Source organism: Microchirus variegatus, assembly GCF_963457635.1.
Source record: "Microchirus variegatus genome assembly, chromosome: 1".
Classification (NCBI taxonomy): domain Eukaryota; kingdom Metazoa; phylum Chordata; class Actinopteri; order Pleuronectiformes; family Soleidae; genus Microchirus; species Microchirus variegatus.
The window spans coordinates 22,883,585-22,905,952 of NC_139802.1; positions in this window are offsets into that span (position 1 = coordinate 22,883,585).

A 22,368-nucleotide genomic window follows, 5' to 3' on the forward strand; every position below is an offset into this window, starting at 1 on the left:
GTGTATTTTTGCTTCTGACAGAATTTAATTATTTCCAATTCACTGGTTTTGATTTCTTCCAATGAGAGATGACCATGCCACAGCTTAGCGTCCTCATGATGCTTTGCATTTGATACAGGAGAATGTGCATTCACCACCTTCCTTTTCCTGATGTCCAATAACAAGGACTTAAGCCTTAGGATCCAGGCCATCACTCTTAAGAGACGTTTCCAGGACGAGCTGTGGTTTATCAAACATGTCACAGCATTTCCTTTCTCTTGTTCCACAGAAACAATAGCAGACACCTTTACCTCTGAGTCTCCAGACAAAAGCCCTCCCAAATCATCTGGATCAGCAGGCCAGGTTTCCTTTTGTTGCAGGAGAACACGTTTCATTCTTTAGAAAAGATTGCACTCTCACACCTCTGGAAGCAAGATCCGCTGGATTGTTTTTAGTGGGTACATACCTCCATTGAGATGTAGCGGACGTCTTGAGGATCTCTGTGACTCTGTTAGCTACAAAGACACGGAATCTTGTAGTTTAATTTTTGATATATTTCAGAACAGAGGTACTGTCTGACCAGAAAACAGAGTCTTGCAGCTTAATCCTCAGCTCCCTTCTCCACAGCTTGTCCATACGAGCCGCCACCACAGCTGCTGTCAGCTCCATACGTGGGATTGTCACAGGCTTTAGAGGTGCAACCCTGGATTTTTCCCATTATGAAGGCACTGTGTGCAAGACCTTGGTGATTATGCAACAGTAGGTAGGTGACAGTACCCTATCCTCTTCGCTTGCATCTGCAAAATGATGTAACTGGGCGGTGGCTTTTTCTCCAAAGTTGGGAGGTTTCAGACATCTACTGACGCTGAAGTCATCCAATGCTTGCAGCTCTTTCATCCAGCCTGTCCATTCCTCAGCAGCACACACCGGCTAAGTGTCGTCCCATCCCAGCCCTTTGCGACACAAGTCCTGCAGGATCCTTTTAGCTGTAAAAATCACAGGAGACAGGATTCCGAGAGGATCATAGAATGAGCTAACAGCTGAAAGAATTCCTCTACGGGTCAACGGCTTATCTGGGAAATTTATACTGAATCCAAATGTGTCGGACTGTGCACACCATTTCACTCCCAGCGCTCTCTCCACTGGTAAAATATCCTGATCGAAGTCCAGATCCTTAACCTCTTTTGCTCTGTCCTCCTCTGGTATTGCTGCCAGCACGGAGCGGCTGTTACTAGTCCACTTGGTTAGATTGAAACCTCCTTGAGAACATAGCTGTCTTAAGTCGTTGTACAGGCATACAGCTTCCTGTTCTGAAGTCACTGAGGCAAGGAGGTCATCAACATAAAAGCTGTGCATGATAGTTTCAATCACCTGCTGACTGAAAAGCTCTTTGTTATCTTCGGCGCACCTCCGGAGAGCAAAATTAACACAGCTTGGGGAAGATGTAGCCCCAAACAGATGGACAACCATCCTGTATTCCACCACACACTGGCTGAAGTCTCCTTTGGGCCACCATAGAAAACGTAGCAAATCTGCATCTTCCTCTGGCACTCAGACCTGATGAAACATAGCCTCTATGTCAGACATCAGAACAACAGCCTCCTTTCTGAACCTGGTTAAGACACCAATCAATGTGCTTGTGAGGTCTGGTCCTTGTAGAAGATGAGCGTTAAGTGAGGAACCTTTAAATGATGCTGCACAATCAAAAACAACACGAATCTTCTTCTTCCGAGGATGGTAAACCCCATTATGCGGGATATACCAAACCTTGCCATCGGTGCGCTCCAAATCTTTGTCTGACACTCTCTCTGCAAATCCACTTGCTATGATATTATTCATGAATGCAATGTAATCCTTGTGAAATGATTGTTCCTTTGTAAACCTCCTCTTCAAGTTAAGTATGCTCTGCAATTATGCGGTTGTTAGGCATGCTGATATTTTAATCTTTAAGAGGCAAAGCAATACTATAATGACCATTAACCAGTTTCACAGAACTTTCAGCCATTTCCAGGAACCTGCAATCCTCCTTTGACATCCCCATCAGTTCATCTTGGTTGTTCTCTGGGAAGTCTGTCTTAAACTGCTTGTTCCAGAGCTCGTCGAGTGTCATAGCTGAAATTCTGTTAACTGTGACTGCTGGCTGACACCCACCGTCACCACATCCACCAAGTGGTCCATTCACTGTCCAACCGAGCACTGTCTTGACAGCATACGGCCCTCCATTAGTGCTCCTAATAACCTCCAGGGGCTCCAAAGCGCTTGGGACGTTTATGCCTATCAGGATCTCCACATCTGCATCAATTTCCGGCAAGCAAACATGTTTCAAGTGAGGCCATTTTTCCAAGTCTTGCTGCTGTGGGATATTACTTTTGTCAACAGGCATCTTATCTTGCACAAATAACTTTGGTATTCCACAATAAACATCACTGTCCAATCCAGCAACTTCCAAATAAGATGCAACATGACTGTCAACTACTTTCTCTTGTCCTATCGTGCTTAGCAGAATCCTTGTTTTCCTCCCAGGGAGACCCAGCTTATCCATCAGACCCACTGTGCAGAAGGATGCAGTGCTACCGGGATCCAGAAAGGCATATGTTTCAACAGACCTTTGGCCTTTACTTGATTTTTACTTGATTTTTACGGTACGATGGCAAGTTTACAATCCTGGTCGCTGGCCCCAGTGAGACCACTAGTTTGCACTTCAACCATACTGCTGCCTGCTGCCTTTACGGAGATGCTCTTGTCCTTTTCTTTCTTCTTATCGTTTTCCTTTCGATGGATGTGCAACATACTGGGGTGCCGTAAGCCACATATAATGCAAAAAACAGACGTTTCTTGCAATCCCTGCTGACGTGCCCAGTGCACAAGCAGCCAAAGCAAACTCCATTAGTTTTTCAGAAAATCCATCTTTTCGCTGTGAGCTTTCCTCTCCAATAGAGTACACGACTCCAGTGTATGTCCACGGTTTTTACAATACAGACAGGCTTCATATCCATCCTTCCTGTTGGCTGGTGGAGCTCCTTTTTTAACTGTTGTAACAGTGGTGGCAAAACTGCTTCCTCCAACCTTTAAACGAGACATGGATTTTGCTCTGCTGTTCTCCTTGACTACCACCAGTGCTGGAGCATCCTGTATGTCTCCGAATACAGGGTCCATAGCAATCCTCACTTGGCGTTCGATGAAGGTTACAATATCAACAAACATAGCTCTACGATGACACCTTTCCTGTATGTCACAAGCTGACGTACGCCACTTGTCTCTCAGCTTGTATGGCAAGCTGAGAGACAGCTTCCCTGGAACCAGTGGAGGTGGTGGGAGAGAGAATGGCTACCAAGCTATCATCTCTGATGGACAATCTCTCCCACCCCCTGCAGAACACCATCGCAGCACTGGGCAGCTCCTTCAGTCTCAGACTCAAACATCCAAAATGTCTGAAGGAGCGTTATCGCAGGTCGTTCCTCCCTGCAGCTGTTAGACTGTACAACAAGTACTGCTCTAAGTAGACCACACACACACACACACACACACACACACACACACACACACACACACACACACACACACACACACACACACACCCCACACACACACACCCCACACACACTCTCCACTCGCAATATACTGTTCATTTTTCCTTGCTGTAATATACTTTTTTAATTTTTTAAGTGCAATATATTGTCATTTTTCATGCTGTCAAATTTTTTATTCTGTAGTTTTCCTCATCAGTACAATATCCATATCCTTATTTAATATCCTTATTTAATAGCTCAACCTTGTTTCCTTACACTGTAAATACCATGTGCATACTGTGTATATTCTGCAGACTGGTTATAATGTACATTCTACATTCTATTTTCAAACCTATTTTTATAGTCAGTGTTAATATCTTTATATATTGTACTTTATATATTCTATTTCTTTTTGGTAATGCATGTTTATTATTTATTATCCTTATCTTTATTGTCTTGCTGCTGTAACACTGGAAATTTCCCCACTGCAGGATGAATAAAGGACTATCTTATCTTATCTTATCTTATCTTATCTTAGCTTCTTAATCACAGTGAGCATGTTTTCTGATTTAATTGATGGCCATGATAATATTTTATTGATCATTATTTATGATCATTTCCAAAATGTTCTTGTAGTAAAGCCTTTGCTGTAGCATATCCATTTCCATCAGTCATGTTGACAGCTTCTGATTAACTGCTGTGGTTGCCCCCTGGTGTATTGCTCCAAGTAGTGCAGGCAGTCCATTGCATTGGTGGCCTTTTGTCCTATTATTTGTTCAAAAGACTGTATAAATGCATGATATTGCAGTGGATTGCCATCAAAAATCTGAATATCCCTTTTTGGTAGCGATGCTAGACCTTGCTGCTGCACCAGCATTGATGTTATTTAATTTAGTTTTTCCATTATGGACATCATGTTTTGTCCACTGCTGATGTTTCTACAAGAAGATGAATTTGCATTTTTAAGATGAAAAACTGGATGTGCAGACACTGGAGATGCTACATTCTCAGGAGCTGTGCTCTGTGATTTTGATGGCACTGCAAGCCCATGATGTAAATAATTGGCCCCTTCAGATTGCTTTGATCTGGCACCTCCACAATATGGATTAAAAGTTTTCACTACAAGCGGTGGTCCTCCTCCATCCTTTGCATCTTCATGTGGTACAAAAGTGTGGATATTAAGTCTCTTTTAAAAGTAAGACTCCATGCCATCCAGTTTCTTGGAAGAGGCGCTCCTTACACTTGATCCAGAGGTCCTCAACACAGCTAATTTTGCCATGAAAGTGGCTATCTGTGCTTCAAGTTTGAGATATCCCTTTTGTTTCCTGATTTGCTCTTCCTGTTTTTCAAGAGCATGTTTTTTCTTGAGCAACTTTTGCTGAGCCAGCAAGGCAGCCATTTCAGCCTCAGCTCTGAGACGTACAGATGCATTAGATTAAACAATAGACTTGGCACTATATATTGCACTGCCTTGATTTGAAATGCTGTCACATGGTGCTATTTCATAATTTTGAGGATTTTGGTGAATTTGAGGTTGTTCTGAATTATCCACACTCTCCTGTGTGTCCTTTTCCACCGATGAGGCCTCCTGCTGCTGTGGCCTTCCAGCCATGTGAGATTCCAACAAAGGTTCACTTTGAGTTATGTTGAGTATTTTAAACCACGCTTCGACATCCTTAATGCATCCATATTTGAGTTTATTGACCTTTGAAAACCATAGATTTTGTTTTCATCAGTAGGAATTAACGGCATCAGAGATTCATGCAAGGCAGTAGCATCATCAGACAGTTGCAATAAAACATTTGGTTGAGATTTGACCAGTGAAACATTTTTTCCATCCTTCATAAATTCTTTCAGAGACACAATCAGGCGTTTTATTTCATCCACTTTCTTTTTACGCTCCCTTTGAATTTATTCAATTTTATTCATTGTGGCCTTTTCAGTGAGATTTACTTTTCTTTTCTCTTCAGGTTTGCCAACAGTTGAACCAGCATTTGTAGCACTCATTTTCTTGCACAAAATAACAATCACAGTGAGATTCCAATGTAAAGCCAGCAATATGAACAGCCACAAGGATCGCATGGATTAATTGTTTCATCAATCAATCAATCCAGCGCTGTGCAGCAAACACACACTGACCGGACGCATCAATCCAAACACTGCGTCAAAACTCCTCTTCATCAGCATCAGCGAACACATCCAGGAAACACGTCCACTTCCATTCAGTAGCAACCATTTCAAACTGTTTCCAACAGACCAACGTAACAGCAGAAACAGGTCACATACCACTGATCACCATGCGATGTTGCAGGCTGATGCACTGTGAAGCGTCTGCGTGTGCGATCACTCATTCAAATTCCATTTGCTCCGCGTTCCAAGCACGCGACTCCGGTGCAGTTTAACTTGTCTCCATTTTCTGACAATGTTAGGCGACTATCAATAAACTATTGCGTCGCCGAGAGGCTAAGTGAAGGAACTTTTAAAAGCTACATGCCGGACGCGCTTCTTCTGGCAATAAACACTGTGGACTCCATATGATTGCAGCTTTTGGTTATTTATTTATGCAAAGGTCAATCAGCAGTGAGTTTCTTACATACTGGATTTAAAACCTTCTTGTCAGCGTATAACAAATGGAGACATCTGGAGACGTTTTCAAGAAATTTAATTCAGTTCTTCTAGTTGCAGATTTCGCTGATGCTATGGCTAGCGCAAGTCAATGATACAAGTTAGCATGGCATTAAAAACACTCATTCCGACTACACAGTGCACCCGAGGCAAATCAACTGTAACGGCAGACTATCGATGTACATATCTGTGTTGATAGAATGTTTGAAATAAAACCAACCTTGCAATTTGAAGGATTTATGTCTCAGCAGCAGCAGCAGCGCGTCATACTTCCAGCAGCGGCGGACTGATTCCGCTGCTGGAAGTATAGTGCTGAGAAAGTATTCCCTCAGAAATTCATGCGATGCAACGTTAGTTTTGTTTCAAATATTATTCTATAAACACAGATATGTACATCGATAGTCTGCCTTTACAATCGATTTGCCTCAGGTGCACTGTGGAGTCGCAATGAGTGTTTTTAATGCCATGCTAACTTGTATCATTGACTTGCGCTAGCCATAGCATCAGCGAACTCGGCAACTAGAAGAACTGAATGAAATTTCTTGAAAACGTCTCCAGACGTCTCCATCACACCGGCTGAGTTGGAAAATAGGTCTTATGTTCAAAATTCCGAACTATCCCTTTAAGCCAGAGAAGGCTTTACATACACCCATTTTAACACAAAATACGTAATTCAAATACTTTACACAAAACTACCAAGAGTTGGACCTGTTTCACTGAAAAGTATTATGAGATAACCATATACACTAGTTTTAACCTGAAAAAAGTGGTTTAGGGGTGTATTTACTCTTTAAGTATTGATTGCTTATGCAAATTGTTTAGAGCTGCAACTAATGATTATTTACTTGAGTTTGGTCCATAAATCAGTGTTTGTCAAACCTGGAGATGAAGATGTTCTCGAATGTCTTCTTTTGTCCACAAACCAAAATGATTCAGTTTCAATGATTTCTTTGTTATGTGGAGCAAAGAAAAAAAGAAAATATTCACATTTAAGAAGCTAAAGCAATCAGAAATCTTGTTCTAACCGATGAATCGATTATCAGAATAGTTGGCGATTAATTTACTAATCGATTAATAATCAATTAGTTCTTTTTTAATGAAAGTTGTACTTCAGGGTATGACGGATCGATCCGAATATCGATCTACACCGAAGGCAGTATCAGTATCGGATCGATGCGAGTGTGATTTTCAATACTTCGGACCGTCTAATCAAGAATACCTCCTCTCTCAGTCGTTCCTGCGCTCGCTCTGCTTCTCTGCTTGACATACGTAAAAATGCGATATTTGTGAAAAAGTTGTGCGTTATCAATGAACATCTATAAATGCACGTGAAGGAGAACGGCGAACCGAAAAAGAGCAGAGCAGTCATTTTCAAAGTACCAGTAAGTAATGGTGATTGTTCACGGCTCATGGCTCTTCCTGTGATGACACTCTCTGACCAATCAGTGGCCGGCATATATATTATATATATTTCTTTTTATTGTATATACACATATATTTGAGAAGTCAATTCTACTGGTCCAGAAACCCAGTCATTCAGCAGTTCAATGCTTCTATGTTGGAGATGATACATATGTTTTATTTAGTCTGAGGACACAAGTTTCAGAAGATACTGAGGAAACATCACAGCACACATAACAACATTATTCTCTGTTATCGTCTTCTATTAGCTTAACTACTCGATAAACAACACAGCAAAATCACTGGGAAGCAGTTCAATGTTTTCTCGACTGCTTAGGAGATCAAATAAAGATGGTCCACTCAGGTCTTCTTGGTTTGGTTTGAGGATAGATTCTTCCACCGAAGCTTGAAGTCAGTCCATCCCAGGTTTGTCAGCCTTTCATGGATCTGTGGAGAAATAAAGAAATGTGCAAGCTTGTTGTCGCTAGTGAAAGGTCTAATATGCAACACATGAGCGCCACCAGTGGTGGAGGTTAAGAAGGACAAGATGCAGAGAGGACAGAAGAGGACATAATATATAATATTCATCCATCCATTATCTACCGCTTTATCGTTGTTATCAAATATATTAATTATATATAGAGCCAGATTTCTTTGGAAGTGAATCCAGAGCGTGGCCCAGTGCTCTTAGATGCTTCCTCCTCACTAATAACTTTGGTCATTTGCCGTCATGTCGTGTCTCGCTGTGACATAGAGCGCAGAATTTGGTTTTGTTCCATCACAAATGTGTTTTTCAGCGTAACACAATGGCGACAGAGAAGCAACATCCAGCAGCTTTTGTATAGACACAACATGGCGGCCACGAGATTGAGACGCAGTCTGACGTAAGCTATTCGAGAACACTGTGGGATGTTACCTGCTGGAGAAACTGTTCAATAACAGCTGGATCTGTCATATCTGCATCAGTCATAATCTGCATCCCCACTGTGGTCGTCAATCTTGTTACTGAAAAGTACAAAAAAAAACATGCACGTCACTCATCTACTGTAAAAGTGAACTGAATCAAAACCAATCACTTATTTTTCTCATTGAACTATCACCTTGATGACAAATGAAAGGGTTCAAGCGGGAACAAGGTTCGTCAGCCCACTTATGATACGAATTTTCGGCCACACAGTGTTGGTTGTAGTTGGTGTTTTGTGGTTCATTGTCAGCCCAGTTCTTGAAGGAACTGTGAGACTTGTCAGACCATGTCCATGGCACTCTGTACAGACCGATCCAAGATCTTTGACCACCAATTTTTGAAAAGACCAAAGCGTTTTCTTCAGCGTTCTCAATCAGAGCAAGGTCTGTGTAGTTGTGTCTGCAGTATTCCTGAGAAGAATTCCATGATTTCTTAGTCGTGATGAAATGATAGACTTTCTCACTTTGGTTTGTAACTGCAATGGACAGAAGAGAAGTCAGTGTCTTTATATTTTTATTAGCTTTTCTGTGCAAAAAGGCAACAATTATTACAATTTATTTGACTATATTATTCTAATATTCAGATATTATTCTTATGAATGTGTTTGTTGCTATATTTATTAGACCGACTTTTTCTGATTGGAAACTGAACAACTAAGATAAATTTTTTCCCTTTGTGTCCCCACTGGCAGCCATGTTTTCACTGAGTGACCATTTATTTATACAAGCACTTCCTCCTAAAAATAAACCTAAACAGAGCTGATGTAACCTCAAATGTCTTCTTACCTGTGTAACAAACAAAAGGGAATTCAATGATGCAGATCTTGTCTGTCCAATTTCCAACAGGATTCATGACTACACAGGTTTGCTGTGCATTCCAAAACGAGGGCTTTCCGCTCGACCAAGCCTTAAAAGTAGTTTTGCCTGTTTGACCAGTCTCTGACCATCTCCAGGAGTTGGACTCATTTCCAAGGTTTTCCTTCCAGGATTTGGGGTCATCATTCAGTCCGATCCATGCATGAGAAATGGAAAATGTAGGTCGTAGCATGCTTATATCATCGTAGCTGTCAAAGGTTGCCAGGTCTGTGTAATGCTCTCTGCAGTAGTTCTGAGCCTGGTACCAGTTCATGGGCTGGTTTATGTAGTAGTACGTACGTGGGGGAGCATTAAAGCAGGAGCTGGGGCTCCATCCTGAGATTTGATGATAGGATGTATCTTTAGTGTTTCATGATTTAATAGTTACACAAATAACAGAGTTAAAAACAGCACTTTTAAGGGTCCAGTGTGTAAGAATGACTGACATCTAATGGTAACACTGCAGAAATAACACAATGACAGAGGACTCCGTCTTTGTCCGGTGTCTAAAGGCCTTAAGGTAAAATTTTTATTTTGAAGTCATTATAGGGTTATACAAACATGTATAGTTTAGCAAGGTACTAATCCTCCTGGAAGTTACACACTGTACCTTACAGATGTGGCACTGTGTGTGTTTTAATTACTTGCCCCCCCTTTAAATTTTGAACTGAGTGAAGCTAAAGCCTGAAAACATGAGTAAACTACTGTCTTGATTGTCTATAATATAAGGTATCCTGATTAATGTGTTTTTAATGAGTGAGATAAGTCCCGCGTGTGTAGTGCGAACGAGCTTGCGTTAATGTTAAGAACGGGGGTGGACACAACAATAAGCGGTCTACACGATTAAAGACGGCATCTCATCCTGCACTCTGGTGGACACAACAAGCGCAGGTTCAAAAACCTGAGCCGTCTGGAGACACACCTGTGAGACACACCTGTGCCAGCGGAGAGAAAACTTTCTGCTCCGCTTTTTTTTTTTGAACCTCGACAATCGACTCTCAAAATGTCTGAAAATTCCCATCCCTAGTTACGCCATATGAACGCACTTCAAAACGGGTTGTGTGTATGTTTTATTTATTTATTATCATTATTATTATTATTATTATTATTATTATAATATTTAATGACTGTCTAGCAGTTCACAGATGTCGAAAAACTGAGTGTGGTAAAGCCACATATTTTTATAAATATGTGTGTGTATATGTATATATATATATAAAGTGCAGATTGCAGATTGCAGATTGCAGATATATATATATATATATATATATCTGCAATCTGCACTTTGTGTGACTTGTGATTGACTTTCATTTTAACACCAGGGTTCCTTCTCAGCACTTTATGTTCAGATGTTTGTAAGTTCCAAATATGCTATTGTGATTGAAGTAGTTAAATAAAAATCATCTATTCATGCATCACCTCATGTCATCATAACAGAGGTCTGTCTTCCAGGAAAGAACAGTTTATTTTTTATGTAATATAGTATTGGCCATACTTATGATGTATTGCTTGTCTTTGTTTAATAATACAGAAGATTAAGACCTTAAAAAAATAATCGCATCGCAATCGCAATATTGGCACGAAAAATCGCAATTAGATTATTTTCCATAATCGTTCAGCCCTACTCCTGACCTGAACTGTTTTCATATTTCCTACAGGAAATAAATGTGCTATACCAAGAGAGAGCCTCCTCTCATTCTTAAAGGTGTAACACAGACATAGAAACAAAGATGTACGAGCCTCTTCATTTCACTATTTGCATTCAGTCAAAACTTCCACACATCTGTGTCCCCTGCACTTCTGTGTCTTTCATTTTAAAGAAATTATTTTCAACATTCTTTTACATCACAGTGCATGTAAACACTTGAACTCACCAAAAAAGAGCAGAGTCAACATCACAGAATAACCCATCTCTGATTTGACTGCAAACAAGAGGAAAAGGGTCAATAATATTCAGGCTCATCTGTGTAATAATCTGATTTGTCTCACTTGGCAGGTGAATGGATTACTGCAGTAAAGGTGTCGTACTCACTAATACAGATTATAATAAGCATTTTCTTTACAACACAGGAAATCTTACATTGTTTTATTCAATTAGTAGAAAATAGCAGAAAACAAAAGTGTTGGGTTTGTCATTTTGTTGATTGTTTAATAATACGACAAATACCTAAATGCTCAATCTGTAACAAGAACGAAATTAAAAGATCTCTTCATGACTTCTTAAAGAAAAATTTAAAAATGTTCTGTAAAAACCATCACTTTTCCAATGACTTGACTTAGTAAATATTTAGCAAATAAGGATTTTGTTTTAGCTGTAAGAAAATATAAACTGAATATATTTAATCCATCTTCATTTCCTACATGAGTAAGAGTTCATGCATTTCTTTGCTTTCTATTTCCCCTGTAGTTCTGTCATTTTTCATTAACTCATGAACAAAGACTCACAATACTCACAAGTTTGACATCCAGCTGTTGAAGGATTTTAAAATGTTGAAATCTGAACTCCAAACGGGCTGTTATAAAGCCCTGGACTATTTACATATGCAAAGCGTGTAGCCTGTTGTGGAATGTGGAAAGAAGAAACTCCCATTTTGGACTGTCAACAAAACACCGGCAACACACAGGCAAACAGGATTCAGTTCAAACAATAAAAAATAGAAACCTTTATTGTAAAATTATGTGTGCACACTGTGCGCACCCAGGGTCCACAGAGGCAGAGCTGATCACCGCCAACAACGTTGCTGGCAAACTATAAATACGTCCTATCTTACTACACACATTTTTAGACTATAATTGGTTAATTTCTCGCCTCAAATTATCTTAAAACAGCGTTCCGGGGCAGAAAAAATATTTATTTCAGGTGAGAAATGGCCACTGTTTCAATGTTATTCACCTGCTGCAACAGCAAAAACAGTCTTTGGCCGTTTCTCAATATCCATACTTGTGCGAACTTCGTCAAGTCATCAGCCTCAGTCCAAATTCTGTTTCAATTCTCAAGAACGCGAGCATTGAGAACGGTTCTCATACCTGGAACTTCCAGGCTGGAAGTGTTCTCGCTCTGCCCTTTTTACCAAGTACGCATCGGGTGGTGACTTGAGGGTATTTGGGAAAGCCATGTATCCCAGAATGCATTTCGGCGGAACACAGCAGGATAAAATACTAATATAAACCTGAAATCAATATTTTTCTGTGTCCCGGAATGCAGTTTTAAAATCATTTGAGGTACAGCACTGTTTTGTTTTTTAGAAAAGTAGAGTATTTCGTTTTGATTTTGTGTTATTAGTGTTTTTTGCATATTTAACATTTTTGCAAGTTGTGCAGCAGTGCAAGTAGATTGGTTATTTATTTTTATTTATTGTTTTTATTGCCATCATTATTGTAATTTACTATTATTATTATTATTATTTTACTTGTTTACGTGTTACTAATGTATTTCTGGCTGTTCTTTTAAGTTATATTTAAAGTTGAGTTTTGGTGGTTCAATAATTACTCAAGTTTTGAAATCAATGAATAATCTTGTTTATTAATTGTGATTTCAATATCAATCAAAATAATCGTGATTATTATTTTTGCCATAATCGTCCAGCCCTAGAATGTGTCTTTAGTGTTTCATGATTTAATAGTTACACAAATAACTGAGTTAAAAACAACAATTTTAAAGGTCCAGTGTATAAGAATGACTGACATCTAATTGTAACACTGCAGAAATAACAAAATGGAGGACTCTGTCTTTGTCCGGTGTCCAAAGGCCCTAACCTCTTCTTTTCGGTCCCCGGTCCGGGGGCAGCGTCAGACGCAGCAACAAAAGCAACAATCATCATAAAACCATATCTAACTTTAACAAACACAGAAATGCTGCATACCCACAGAAAGGTCAGAAACTCAGCTAAAAGCTCATATAAACTATTCTTATGTTCACGAAGCACAAGTTTCACCGACGGATCAAACCAGCAGGAGCGAAAAAAAATGTTACAGCGCACTCATTGAAAAGTGGCACCGGAGCGTCAGCGTGATTATGTAAACAAAAAAAAAATAGGTCGACTGGACAGTGGAGAACCCACAGATTCCAGCGGTACCATTTTTATCACTCGACAACCAATATTCATGGCTCCAGCCCCAAAATAATAGCTAAACAACAACTGACTTTCAAGAAATACAAGCAGAAATGTTGTCTTACCTTTGCTGTTTATCAAAACAAGTTATTTCCACCAGAACAAAACCACTTCTAATGAAGAACTACACTTTACAGCATGCTTTGGGAACAAATCCTGGTCTGATTGATCATTACAGAGCGTTAGAGTTAGATCGTTCTGATTATAGAAGGGCCCTAACCCTAACCCTCACACGCATTTGGAGACCGAGGTCTGATTCTACCGGTTTAGAGGTTTAAAACGAGCTGTCAATCACCATAATTGACCAAGGTAAGCCAGAGCTATGACGCTGCGTAACTGAAGACGCTGCAGAGTCACAGAGTTGTTATTACGCACTGCACAGGAAGCATCGATTTACAGCTAGTTATCATACTTTTTCTTTTTTTCAAAACAAGTTCTTTTTAGACCTGTAGTGACATATAAATAAAATGAAATGGGTTTTTAATAATTTGGTACCTAAGAAATCTCAAATGGCACAGATGGTGCCAAACTGTGCCAAATGAGAGAACGCCCAGACATCTCTTTACTAAAACCTCTGTAATTTCACTCTGCTTCATTTCATCAGCATCAGACTTTGCACAGCTCATGTCCACATGTTGTTATATGACCCCCATGTGTTTATAAGCTCCTACTGCAGATTTTAAAGGTGATATTTACTTTAAAATGCAATATGTTCTTAGGCGAGAGAAAAAAATCCTGTTATGCTGTGTTCCATGTACATTTACTCTGACTAAGTGGCATCTACAGTGAAACTTACACCTCTGGTGGAATCTCAAAAGTGTTATCTGTATTTTGATATCAAGATAATTCACATAGAGCTTGTAACTGCAGAGATTTACTCTATTTAGTTTGGGCATGCCATTTTTGAGCAGGGACTCCAAAAAGAGGGTCAGGGAAGAAGTGGTTAAGGCTAAATTTTTATTTTGAAGTCATTATACAGTTATACAAACATATATAGTTTAGCATCGTCACCTAATCACCTAATCCTCCTGGAAGTTACACACTAGAAGCTTTAAAAGTGTCTAACATCTTACCTTAAAGGGATACTTCACCGATTTGAATGTGGCTTTGTATTGCTAGAATAGCAGTAGTATTTCTTAGAAAATGTGCTTCCCTCCCTCAGTTTTTCACTGAGTTGTAAAAAAATCTGTTTTCCATTTTCAAAATTTGCCCTACTGTGATGCAAAACGCATCACTTGACTCACAGTAGGGCACATTTGGATAAGGGAAAACTGATTTTTTTACAAGTCAGGGAAAAACTGAGGGAGGGAAGCACATTTTCTAAAAAATACTACTGCTATTCTAGCAATACAAAGCCACATTCAAATCGGTGAAGTATCCCTTTAAGCCAAGCAGCCACTTTAATGTTTATATAAATACATACATGTACAATTCATCATAATGTCATCAATGAAATAAAATAAGAATTGAATCTTTAATTCTTCTAATGTGAGACAGAAACAAAGATGTACAAGCCTCTTCATTTCACTATTTGCATTTAGTCATAACTCTGTTTCTTTCATTATAAAGAAATTATTTTCAACATTCTTTTACATTACAGTGCATGTAAACACTTGAACTCACCAAAAAAGAGCAGAGCTTATTCTAATATTCAGATATTATTCTTATGAATGTGTTTGTAGCTTTATTTCACCATTAGACTGACTTTTTATGATTGTAAACTGAACAACTAAGATCATTTTTTTCCCTTTGTGTCCCCTCTGGCAGCCATGTTTTCACTGAGAGTGATAGACCATTTATTTATACAAGCACTTCCTCCTAAAAATAAACCTAAACAGAGCTGATGTAACCTCAAATGTCTTCTTACCTGTGTAACAAACAAAAGGGTATTCAGTGATGCAGTTCTTGTCTGCCCAAGTTCCATCAGGATTCATGACTACACAGGCTTACTGTGCATTCCCAAACGTGGGCTCTCCAGGGCTAAACCAAGCCTTAAAAGTAGTTTTGCCTGTTTGACCAGTCTCTGACCATCTCCAGGAGTTGGACTAATTTCCAAGGTTTTCCTTCCAGGATTTGGGGTCATCATTCAGTCCGATCCATGCATGAGAAATGGAAAATGTAGGTCGTAGCATGCTTATATCATCGTAGCTGTCAAAGGTTGCCAGGTCTGTGTAATGCTCTCTGCAATAGTTCTGAGCCTGGTACCAGTTCATGGGCTGGTTTATGTAGTAGTACGTACGTGGGGGAGCATTAAAGCAGGAGCTGGGGCTCCATCCTGAGATTTGATGATAGGATGTATCTTTAGTGTTTCATGATTTAATAGATACACAAATAACAGAGTTAAAAACAGCACTTTTAAGGGTCCAGTGTGTAAGAATGACTGACATCTAATGGTAACACTGTAGAAATAACACAATGACAGAGGACTCCGTCTTTGTCCGGTGTCAAAAGGCCTTAAGGTAAAAATTTTATTTTGAAGTCATTATAGGGTTATACAAACATGTATAGTTTAGCAACGTACTAATCCTCCTGGAAGTTACACACTGTACCTTACAGACATAGAAACAAAGATGTACGAGCCTCTTCATTTCACTATTTGCATTCAGTCAAATCTTTCACACATCTGTGTCCCCTGCACTTCTGTGTCTTTCATTTTAAAGAAATTATTTTCAACATTCTTTTACATCACAGTGCATGTAAACACTTGAACTCACCAAAAAAGAGCAGAGTCAACATCACAGAATAACCCATCTCTGATTTGACTGCAAACAAGAGGAAAAGGGTCAATAATATTCAGGCTCATCTGTGTAATAATCTGATTTGTCTCACTTGGCAGGTGGATGGATTACTGCAGTAAAGGTGTCGTACTCACTAATACAGATTATAATAAGCATTTTCTTTACAACACAGGAAATCTTACATTGTTTCATTCAATTAGTAGAAAATAGGAGAAAACAAAAGTGTTGGGTTTGTCATTTTGTTGATTGTTTAATAATACGACAAATACTTAAATGCTCAATCTGTAACAAGAGCGAAATTAAAAGATTTCTTCATGACTTCTTAAAGAAAAATGTAAAAATGTTGCTTCTGTAAAAACCATCACTTTTCCAATGACTTGACTTAGTAAATATTTAGCAAATAAGGATTTTGTTTTAGCTGTAAGAAAATATAAACTGAATATACATATTTTTAATCCATCTCTATTTCCAACATGAGTATGAGTTCATGCATTCCTTTGCTTTCTATTTCCCCTGTAGTTCTGTCATTTTTCATGAACAAAGACTCACAATACACAAGTTTGACATCCAGCTGTTGAAGGATTTTAAAACGTTAAAATCTGAACTCCAGACGGGCTGTTATAAAGCCCTGGACTATTTACATATGCAAAGCGTGTAGTCTGTTTTATTAATGCACAACGTGGAAAAGAAGAAACTCCCATTTTTGGACTGTCAACGAACCACCGGCAACACACAGGCAAACAGGGTTCAGCTGCCGAGCTCGAGAACCTGATGTCATGCAGCAAATAGAATCAACACCATTTTTGGCAGGAAGTCACACTGACTGCATCTATAGACACATATCAGACAAGGTATTATATACATCAGGGGTCCGTTTCACAAAGCAGGTTTAGTGAAAACTCTGAGTCTGTTAACCATGAAATGAGGGAAACTCTGAGTTTTCCGTTTCACAAAGGGAGGTTAGTCAAACCAGAGAAAGAGGAGTAACTCTAGCCTGTTTCACAGACAGAGGTAACTTAAGCTCTCGGTCAGTTACCATGGTAACATGCTCTATGAACCTAATGGTTTTTCTCAACAAACCTTGAGTTTCTCTCTGTCTCCGCCCTCTTTCAGACACACACGGTATTTGATTTCCTCATTCATTCAGTCAGTTTGGGCGTAATATAGTTCTGCGTCTACATTAGAAGTTATATTAGGTGGAGACTATTTTCACAACCATGTCCTTTTGACAGTGATCCCGTGGATGAAGGTGCAGCATTACTGTGCAGAGAATTAAATATTCGTCAGGAGATGATTATCAGACCTCATAGATGTTCTTACATTTCCACACTTTTCTTTTTGAGCTGTACAGTTTCACGTCACAGTTCATCATTTACATTCACAACCTAATCCGTCCTTACATTTCAACATTAACAACCGGAGTCACGCTCTCACATCACAGCAGAAACTGTGTGTTGCGCTGCGTTTTTTTAAAATGTATTTACAAATGTACACATTTTTCTTTTATACAACGTCATAGATGCAGATCACTTGAACGTGATATGAAGAATGAGAAGTCATTAATGTGTGAAAACGTCATTATGTTGGGGATAAAACAACTGTACAGTCAAACAGCCACTTCATATTTACTTAAACATCAAAATGAGGTTAATCCCATGAGATTATACAGAGGTTTTACCTGTTTGAACAATGTTTTTATGTTTCATCTTAAACTGCTGCCAATTGCGCTTCACCCTCGCGGGATTAAACCTAAATAAATAAATTAATTGTCTACAACTCAAGCAGTTTCCTCCTGTAATATTATTGTGATTGTGCAAAGGACGACATTTAAACTTCCTCATCAGCAGCAGAGACGCCGTCTCTCTCTTTTGCTGCTGTTACACTTCCTTCTAAAAACATGCTCAAACTCACCGTATGAGCGCTTTAATATTTCCAACTCCAGTGGGTGAAGAACGTCACCCTCCGCTTCCCTGTTGTCATGGTGACTCGTTGAAACGGGGCTCCATTCATGCTGTCTTTTTATACTTGTGGTGCACGCGCTTAACTCCAGGTGAAACTACTCCGAGTTGAACAAACTAACTCAAATCAGCTGTTGTGGAACCGAAAACTCAGTTTCCTTTCTCAGAGTAGATCAACTCAGAGTTCAGGGTTAGACTCAGAGTTTGTTGAACCTGCTTTGTGAAACGGACCCCAGGCCACCGATGTCTTCAATGGCTGTGTTCATAAACGTTAAAGATGATGAATATCTGTCAGGGAAAAGCAGAGGGAGAGAACATTTTACAGGTGATGGACAGAATCCAACGTTAACTAACTTTAATGTGTCTTTAATGTGGTTCACTTGAATTACCACAAAAGAGAAGGGGTTCAGATTGCACTATTACAGGAGACTCACTTAAATGATGGGGAACATATACAATTACAACAAGAAGGGTTTGGACAGGTGTTTTTCTCCTCATTTACATCAAGGAGCAGAGGTGTGGCTATTTTATTTAAAAAAGACTTACCATTTACACTTGTCAATTGTATTAAAGATCCTGGCGGACGTTACGTAATTGTGAAAGGGCGTTTATATGGAGAGGACATTGCTCTAATGAATATCTATTTTCCCCCAGGTCATCCAAGTAATTTTCTAACAACTGCATTTTCTAAATTGTCTGATCCCTATTATGGACAAATTCCCCTTAAACAAACAGTCTCTTTCTCCTCAGGCAAAGGTTATTAATGCTCTTTGTGAAGATTTGGATTTTATAGATGTTTGGAGGGCTCAGCACCCTGTGGATAAGGAGTATTCTTATTTTTCAAAAGTTTATCACTGCTATACAAGGATAGATTATTTCTTTACCCCCAAAATGTTATTACGATCAATTGTCAATAGCTCCATATATTATTGTATCAGACCATGCTGCTTTATTTGTCCAATTTGGCCTTAAGAATCCTCTTAAGGCCACATTATACTTCTCCGACTGCGTATGCGTTATCCGTCTGCGTCACCACGGAGACGCCTCGAGCATTTATACTTCTGCGTCGTGGTGACGGACACTCGCTGCAATTTCCCGCCCGATCAGTAGGGGTCGCTGCGCAAGGTTGTTGTGCTTCTGGCTACAGTGAGCAATGGCGTCCGAGAAAGAAAGAGAGAGAAAGACTGTTGTTGTTGAAAAAGTGGCCGTTTCTCACTTTTCTGTGTCACGGAACGCAGTTTTAAGATAATTTGAGGCGAGAAATTGGACATTTAGAGTCTAAACATGTGCTGTGTGTGTTAAGATATGACGTATTTATAGTTCGGCAGCGGCGTTATCGGCGGGGATCAGCTCCGCCTCTGTCAGGACGCCCGGAGCGCACTGAGAGCCGGCACAGAGCAGCTTAGCTCGGCCTGTCCTGAGGACCAATCGCAGCTCTTGCCGTCTCCGTAGTCCCTTGACGGAGTGACGGACACTTAAAAAATATTCCGTGCACCCGGAGACGACGCAGAGGCTCTACAACAGGTTCTGCGTCGACGCAGAGGACTCTGCGTAGCTACGCAGAGCACTTTACGCAGAAGTATAAATTGGGCTTCACTCAGACAAGACACTGGAGATTCAAGCCCTAAATTTTGAAAGATCATAAGGTCATATCTTATTTTACAGATTAATTTAAATCATTTATGGCTATTAACTCACCTTCAACAGATGACCCATCATTGCTATGGGAAACATCCAAAGCCTTTTCAAGAGGTCTTATCATATCTTACACGTCCAGCAAAAGACGAAGGCAGGATGAGCAAAGGCAGATTCTAGAATCTAAATTTAAACTTGTTGAGAAAGACTATGTTAAAAATCCATCCACGAAGAAGCTTAAAGAAATTTCAGCAGTCCGCTCTTCATTAGACTCTTTTCAAAACATGCTGAGTGCAAAATTAGATTTGCTAAACAAAAAATGTATGAACATGGTGATAAAGCAGGTAAATACTTGGCCTATCTAACAAAGAAAAAAGCTGATTCTCAGACTATTTCTTCAATTATAGACTGTCACGGTAACCAATCATTTGTTATTATAAATAACACATTTCATAACTTTTATGAAACATTGTATAAATCAGAGTTACAAGCTGATGCTCCAGAGTTAATGGACAGTTTTATTTCTTCACTAAATCTACCTAGACGATCAGAAATTTGCACTTAGTGCTGCTATATCTAAGGAAGAGATATTTTGTGCTGTTAAAGGCATGCAATCTGGAAAAGCAGCTGGCCCAGATAGTCTCAGTAGCGAGTTTTACAAAGAGTTCCAAAATATTTTAGGAGATCCTTTGCTTAACATGTTTAATAATTCTCTTATCGGCCAATCTAATTATTAAACGTGGATTTAAAAGTTCCTCTCAAAGATTCTCGCTACGCGGCTAGAGAATTTACTTCCTTTGCTTATCAAGGATGACCAAACTCGCTTTATTACAGGTCGCAACTCGTGCAACAATATGCGCAGGTTAATGAATATTATACAGTTTTTCCATCAGCGATCACTTGAAGGTTTGGTTATCTCACTCGATGCGGAGAAGGCGTTCGATGGCGTCGAATGGCCTTATTTGTTCCACACCCTGTATAAATTTGGTTTAGGCGAAAACTTTATTAGATGGATTAAGCTTCTATATAACAATCCTCTGACTGCAGTTCTTACTAATGGCTTACGATCTTCCAACTTTCAAACACAAAGGGGTACAAGGCAGGCTCTTCGCCTCTTTTGTTTGCGCTAGCCATCGAAACCTCTGGCTGAGGCAATTAGGACAAACCCTGACATACATGGGTTAGCCTTAGCAGATAAACAATACAAGATTACACTTTATGCTGATGACGTTTTGATATTTCTGACCAGACCTGAGACATCCACTCTGGCCCTTATTGAAGTAATCGACAAGTTTAGTGTCTTTTCAGGATACAGAATTAACTTTAATAAGTCTGAAGCAATGCCTCTTGGTAGCCTGAACCAAAAACCTGATGTCCCACTTCCTTTTCCTTTTAAGTGGTCTCCTGTGGGATTTGTGTATTTGGGAATATATAACACCAGCTTTTGATCAAATGTACAATTCAAATTTTACTCCCGTTTGACCGCATTAGACTGGATTTGGTGGAACGTTCTTCCGATATCCTGGTTAGGTCGTATTGCTTTATTGAAAATGAACATTCTCCCACGGTTATTATGCCCAATTCAAATGATCCCAATTCTCTTCTCGCATAAAACTATTACCAAGCTGAAATGCTGGCTCCATCAAAAACACAATGGCATAAGGTCATACTTGAATATGTTTCACTTGACTATTTGACATGCATGCTACGTTCTAAAGATGATGTATTTCATAGAACAAAGGAGCCTTTCGTGTCTTATATAGGATTGGATATTTCGGCTATCTTCACCAGAGGGTTTGTGTAGAATGGAACTTGATTGATGCCCGTTTATCTTGTATTTTTGTAATACCTGAGCTATTGTCTTATAAGGATGATTGTATCTGTGAGCCATGGTTTTGTTTTGTTTTTGTTTGTTTTTGTCTATCCTTTGTGGGGATTATCCCCGGAATCGTTGTGTTGTTTTTGTTTTTGTACTGAAAAATGAAAACCATTAAACATATTTACAAAAAAAAAATATGTGGTTCACTTTACACACTTTAATTGCAACATGAAAGCGTTGTAGCTCCCTCTTGTCCCTGTGAAATACGAGAGTGCAGGCGAGGGAGGAAGAGTGGCTGCACAGCAGCGCACAGTGTTTTACACAAACTTTTAGCCTCAGAAGACTTGTGTGTCCAGTGGATATATTTATAGAGCATTAATCGTTTTTCTACGATTTTAATGTTTTTATGATCGCGAGAAGCCAACATCGTGGTCACTCTATGCATTACGGTGAAACTCAGTAACAACGGGTAAACGGACATTACTTTGGGATATATGGAGCGGGGGTTGTGACGACTGTGCATGACAATAGGTGATAAGTGACACATTTATGTGAAATTAATTAATTGCCAACTATTTTTGGCTTCTTGAGTGTGAATTTTTGTCATTTTTGTTCAGTCATTATAATGGTGTTTTTATTCAAATAATGGCTGGCACATTAGAGTCGACTCAACAGTTCATAATTGTAAGGAGCCAGTGAGTGGGTGATTGGCGTTAACTAAGAGGCTTTTATATTGACAGAGAACAAGTATATTAATTCCATGGAAACTTATTG